We start from the raw sequence: 7,291 nt of genomic DNA, 5'->3' as shown, positions 1-7,291 counted from the left end.
AAATGCTAGGGTTTAGCCAGAAACCTAAAAATGCACTAATATTTTGTCATTTCCTTTTTACTACTTAAAATTTATGTAATAAGTTTTTAAAATATCATGTACAATTAATTTTCCTGCAACTTCATTACAACAAGAAAAACTGAGAGAAGTTTCACTATCCAAAAAGATAATAAATTATATTATAGAAGTTATAAGTAATTAAGCATACATTAAAATAATCAAAATAATACTAATGATTTCAAATATAATATGAAATGTAAAATCTTCTATACAGTTCTTAAATGATTTTTAAAGCTATCCACAAATATTCAAGAAAATAGAAAACTATTGAAAGTGATTGAGAGACAAAGAAAGAGAAAGTGTAAAGCTGGACTGTTTTGGAAACAAAAAGTTATCCTGATTGAGTTGAAAAAAGGCTGAAGAAGGAAATGAAAGTGTTTTCCATTAGCAACCATTCATAAATAGTTTCAGGGCACAAAACGTGATATAAAACATCTGAGAGCATTTTTAGTAAACTTGCACAATTCTGCTATGAGACATATATTTCTAAAATGGTTTGGTCCTGAGCATCGGTAGGAAGAATATGTTCTGTAAGTAAAGATGGGATGTATAGCAGGGACTTTATGGAGTACAGCTGGAGAACGCTGGAGCTCTCAGCAAGGGAGGAGGCTATGGATTAGGTAAACTCTTACATGATCATCTTACGTGATCCCTGGAGGAAAATAGTGTGAGCAGCACATCACAACCTATTCTCATTTCTTTGCTCAGTTAGGAGATAAAAGTCAAATAATTATCCATTAAAACTTATCACCTGCGATGGCTCAAGTCTCTAAACCCAGCACTTTCGGAGGCCGAGGCAGGCAGATCATGAGGTCAGGAGATCAAGACCATCCTGGCCAACATGGTGAAGCCGTGTCTCTATTAAAAATACAAAAATTAGCTGGGCGTGGTGGTGCGTGCCTGTAGTCCCAGCTACTCAGGAGGTTGAGGCAGGAGAATCACTTGAACCTTGGAGGCAGAGGCTGCAGTGAGCCAAAAGCCCACCACTACTGCACTCCAGCTTGGGCAACAGAGCGAGACTCTGCCTCAAAAAAACAAAACAAAACAAAACAAAACCTTATTAACTGATGAAACACAGTGGGCACCAAAAACAGAGAACACAAAACAAACAAAAAAGATGAAAATAAAATGTGTTGTAGTTAGTAACATTATATAGAATTTTCGAAATAATTTAATGTTTGTACTTAATATGTGCATAAATACATTAATTAAAAGATTCTGAGGGTTTTTTTTAGACAGGGCCTCATTCTGTTGCCCAGGCTGGAGTGCAGTGGCACGATCTTGGTTCACTGCAGCCTCCACCTCCCGGGTCCAAGAGATTCTCGTGCCTCAGCATCCTAAGTAGATGGGATTACAGGAGTGTGCTACCAGTCCCGGCTAATTTTTTTATATTTTTAGTAGAGACAGGGATTCGTCATGTTGACCAAGCTGGTCTCAAACTCCTGGCCTCAAGTATTCTGCCCACTTTGGCCTCCCAAAGTATTGAGATTACAGGTGTGAGCCACTGCAACTGGCCTAATTAAAAGTTTAATAGGATTTAGCTTCAGGTCTTTGAAGATTGGTTTTTCTCTTTACTAAAGTAAATATTTCAGATTTGGTCTCTTTATTAGAAAACTTGTTGAAAAAAATTTTCATCCTATCGAATGGTATCTTAAAACTGTGATAAACATTAATTGTGGAGTAATGTACATAAACTATGTGTTTACATACAAATTATTTATAGTTCTTTACCATATATTACATTTTTCTTTATATATTAATATTTATTTATATGTTGCTTATATGATGTGTTATATCCACACAGATGATTCTGTTTCTCTAGAGACAATGCCAATTCTAAATTATTTTCATATTTTGCCACCACAATTTATGCAAATGTATACATATGTACATACCTATTTTCTATTCATCATAATCCGGTTGTGATTATATCTCGGATTTTTTGTTTGGGGTGAGCTTTTGCTTCTTTGTTTTATGATTCTTTGTTCATTCTAAATTTTCTTCACTGAAAGTATATTATGTTTACAGTCAGAAAAATAATAGTACAAAAAACTTATCCAGGTAGTATCTTAGCTGAACTAGCAGGGGACAGACACGGCTCAGCTTTCTGCTAAAAGATTTCATGACAGGCAAAGAAAAGAAAGGAGAATGGAATTGAATAGAGATTTAAAATCTGTACTCTTATCCCAAACAACGTAAATCTTAGGCATGAGAGGACTACAGTATAAAGCTACTCAGATCCTTTACCTTGATTTTTGTGTTGTTCTGTATTGTTATCTTCTTGGAGATATTTCAAAAGAGTTTACACTTGATTTGACTCCAAAAATGTTATAGTGTCTTCTTTAACGATGATGTTATTAAATACTTTTGCATTCTGGGTTACATATAGTTCTCTGTTTCTTAATCACTAATGACAAGTGGTAATGACTTAAATGAATAAAATGCATCAATGACATCATTGAAATGTAAGTTGTGTATTCTTTAATGCAGGATAGTTATTTGTTTTTTCTCCCAAGAGAAATTTGTAGATATGCAGAAATAAAACAAGGACGATTATATGAACAAGATAAATATAAACCAACTTTACCAGTTCACAAGAAAAAAAAAACTACTCTATTACTCCTGTGAATATAGCTTTGTATCTCCTTCAAATCCCCTATAGACTCATGTAACATGCACAGAGAAAGAATGGGTATCAACAGTGAAGTGTCTTAGTAAGTAAATGCCCTGATCATTATCTGCATAAATCATTCGGTGAGTAGACAGAGATGCCTCAAAAGGGATCTGTGTCTTGACAGGCGCAAGGTCTAAAAGAGCCAGAAGAGATGACAGATGTAGCCCTTATATTATTTGGGAGCATTTTACAAAAATCAAGTGAGAAGGAAAGACATAAAGCTTTGAGGACTATCTATTCCCCAAATATAATATTTCTTTTCATAGAAATATTTGAATTATTTCTAAAATGGACAAAAACCTTAATAGTTGATACCTACTTTCTAAAATGTATTTTTGCCAACATGAAAAGAAGTATTCCCTAGGAAAATCAAGGAAGAATTAAATAGACAGCAACACCGTGTTCTTGGGCTAGAATACTAAACAGGATAAATAAATAAATTTTTCTCAAATTGTACTGTAGGCTTAACATAATTCCTTATTAAAATTTCAACAGAATTCTTTGTAAATATAGATCATTTCATACTAAATTTATATTAAAATGCGCGGGAGTTAGAATGGCTGAAACATTTTTTTAAAATAATAAAGTTGAAAGGATCACACAAATCAAATTTGAGGCCTCAAAATATAGCTACCATATTAAAAACAGTATAGTATTGATGGAGGGATAGACATAAATCAATAGAACAGATACAGAATCCAGAAATAGACCCACACAAATATGCTCAACTAACTTTTAACAAAGATGCACAAATAATTCAATAGAGAAAAGATCCTTTTTTTTTTTTTTTTTTTTTTTGTTAGTTCAGGGCTGCATGTGCAGGTTTGTTACATAGGTAAACTTGTTTCATGGGAGTTAATTGTACAGGATATTCTGTCACCCGGGTATTCTGTCACCCAGGTATTCAGCCTAGCAGCCGTTAGTTATTTTTCCTGATCTTTTCTCTCCTCCCACCCTTCACCCTCCATTAGGCCCCAGTGTGTGTTGTTCCCCTCTATGTGTTCATGTTTTCTCATGATTGAGCTCACACTTAGAAGTGAGAACGTGTGGTATGTGGTTGAGAAAAGTTTCTTTTCAACAAATTGTGTTGGGCACTAGCACTTTCTTAGCCAAAAAATTAATTTTGATTTAATCTCACATATTTTACAAAACATAACTCCAAATGGTTCCTATATCTAAATGTACAATGTAAAACAATCAAACTTGTAGAGGAAGAGAAAATCTTTGTGACCTGGGGTTTGATGGAATTGTTCTTAAACAGGACACCTAAAGGATGACCCATAAAAGAGTGAAATAATAATAATACTTTATCAACATTAAACACTTTTTCTCCATGAAAGACATTCTACGAGAGTGAAAAGATAAGCTACTTATTAGGAAAAAATATTTGCAAATAACATATCTGACAGAGGACTTATACACCGAATATATAAAGAATGCTCTAAACACAGGTAAAACAATCCAGTCAATAGAAGTGCAAAAGCCTTGAACAGATCTAACAAAAAAGATATTCAGATGGAAAATAAACATGTGAAAAGTTATTCAATGTCATTAACCATTAGGGAATACAAATTAAAACCACAATGAGATTTACTATGTATCTAATAAAATGCTTTAAAAAAATTAAATGAAACACGTTGGTAATAGTAAGTGCAAGTGAAAATGCAATACAATGGATCTCTCATACATTGCTCACGGAAATGTAAAATGTCATAGCCACTACGGAAAACAGATAATTTCTTATAGATTTCAGCAGCACTTTTCATAAAACCCAGTAATCTCACCCCTGACTATTTACCATAGGGCAGGAGATGGCAAACTATATCTTAGGGACTAGCTATCTATTTTCTTAATAAAGATTTATTGGATGTGAGCCACACCTTTTTATTTATATATTGTCTATGATTATTTTGGCTCTATAACTACAAAGTTAGGTAGTTGTGGTAGAGGCCATGTGGTTCTCAACCTTAAAATACTAAACATATGACCCTTTGAGAACAAGTTTGCTGTTCAAGTAAAACATTGCACAAAATTGTCCATCATAGGTTTATGTGTAGTAGCCAAAAAGTAGAAGCAACTCAAAAGTCCTCAGAAGAGCGAAAGAATAAACAAACATGTTACATTACATCCATACAATGGAGTACTTCACAGCAATTAAAAGAAATGAATTATTTACAATGCAACAGCTTGGCTACATGTCAAGGACGTTACCCTGTGTGAAAAATATCCAAATCAAAAAGTTGACTTACTGTATAATCCAATTTCTATAACACTCAAAATGACTCAATTACAGTTATGTAGAACATACTAGTGATGGCTAGCAATGAGGGGTGGGGGAATGTGGGGACCATAAAAGGACAGCATACGGGAGTTTTCTGGAGGTGATAGAATAGTTCTGTATACGACTGAGTAGTTCTACATATGACTGATTGTGGTGATGGTTACATGAGTGCATACATGTTGTAAAATTAATATACCACACACACACATACACAAACACAAAGGCAAGTTCATGGGAAAGATCATGAAATTCAGTGAGGTTGGTAGTTGAGTTAGTAGTAGAGTACTAATGTCAATTTCCTGGTCTCAATTATTGTACTATAGATGTAAGAGATGGACGAAGTTATAGTTATTGCAGGAAGCTGGGTAGAGGGTACATGGGCATTCTCTGTACTATTTTTGTAACTTATTATATGAATCTAAGATTATTTCAAAACAAAAATTATTTGGATTATATAGGCTGGGATGTTTTATTTTTATAGCACTTTTGGGGATGAGAATTTTCAATATTCAAGAGTTACAACCAATTTCAGTAATTTTTCTTTGAGATACTTATATCTATCTCAAATTTTATCAGTAATAACTTCTACAAGCCAGTTTCATATGTATATGAATGCTGTAATTTGCCTTTTAACCCTTTCATATTTTTGGTAACAACAAACAGTTTGAGACTTAATTTACTTTCCCTGCACTAAACCTGGAATCCACAAAAAAAAAGAGGTCCCAGTTTCCTAGATTTATAATGCTGTGTAAGAAACTTATTGGCATAAAACAGCAATCATTTTATTGTACTTAAGGATACTGTTAGGAATTGACGCAGGGCACTGAGGTGATGACTTATAACTGTTCCACAATATTTGAGCCTCAGGTGAAAAGATTTAAATGGGTTAGGACTCAAATAACTGAGATTTGGAATCTGCAAATGTCACTCACATGTATGACACCTGGGCTGATTGTCTGGGCCAACTGGGACTATCAACCAGAAGACCTACATATGGCTTCTGCATACAGATTGAACTTCTTGCTGAATGGTAAAAGGCTTCCAAGATACTGTCAGAGAGATAGTCTTCCAAAATATAAACCCATAACTCTCTAATATCTAGCAGAGTCACTACCGCTGTATTGTGTTAACAAAAGCATGCCACTAAAAAGTACAGATTTTCAAAATGAGGGAAATGTGATTCTAAATCTTGATAGGATCATGGCAAAATCACATGGCAGAAGAACAAGTGAGATGAGACACAGTGGAGTGAGCATCTTTCAAAATAAAATTGGCCACAAAATTGAAGACAAAGTTATTTTCTAACCTGCCCTTTTATTTCTTATCAAGTATAGTTTCCTTCTCCTTTTATTTGTTGCTAACGTTTCCAAGAGGGCATAATCTCCTGAAATTACTCAGAACAAGAAACAAACAAAAAAGGGTAATCTAAGTTTCTGAATTAGAAGAAATATTCAGCAAATAAAAAGGAGAATAATTGCTGAATACTGGGCTTCAAAAAAAATAGACAAGAGAAGATAGTGTTAATTCAACTAAAAATCAGCACTAGCTCTGTGAAAATTAACTCTGTGCTTGCAAATAAATAACATCCCCTGGATTCAGACAAACCAATATTTAAAGGTCAGGGAGATTAGAAGAAGCCAATAAAAGACTGAGATGGTGAAGCCTTTGAGACAGAAGACAAACCAGGAGAATGTGGTGTTCCATAGACCATGTGAAGCAGGTATTTCCAAATGGAAGGGGAAAGTCATGAAGTTTTTCTGAGTATTCAGTTTTGACCAATGGATTTGATTAGATTGAAGAAGACATTGGTGACTGTTACAAGAGGGGTTTAAGCGTAGTGGTGGGAATGAAAAAATGAATTAAAGTAGAGATTGTAGATAACATATTGGAGTCATTGTATTGTAAAATGAGAAGTGAAGTAGATTACTAGAAAGAGATTTGGGTTCTATGAACAATTTTTTGAGGTTTTGTTGTTGCTCTTCATGATGAAAGATGTTTGGTATGTTTGCATATTGGTGGAAATAATTTGGAAAATGGAGAAATTAATGATACAGGTGATAAGGAATAATTGAAAGAGCAAAATCCTTGCATAGAAAAGATGGGATCAAATCTGGTAGAGACCATAACAGGATAGGAGTAAGGATCAACATCCAGTGAAGCAGGAGACAATGCAGAAAAGGATGTGTGTGAACAGCAGGTAGTTTTCTTCTGATTGATTCTATATCTAGATGAAAAAATAAATGAAGTCATTAGCAAAGCACAAGATGAGGATTGGT

The sequence above is a fragment of the Symphalangus syndactylus genome, chromosome 19 (genome assembly GCF_028878055.3).
Source record: "Symphalangus syndactylus isolate Jambi chromosome 19, NHGRI_mSymSyn1-v2.1_pri, whole genome shotgun sequence".
Lineage (NCBI taxonomy): Eukaryota > Metazoa > Chordata > Mammalia > Primates > Hylobatidae > Symphalangus > Symphalangus syndactylus.
Note: the sequence above shows the minus strand (reverse complement) of the source record.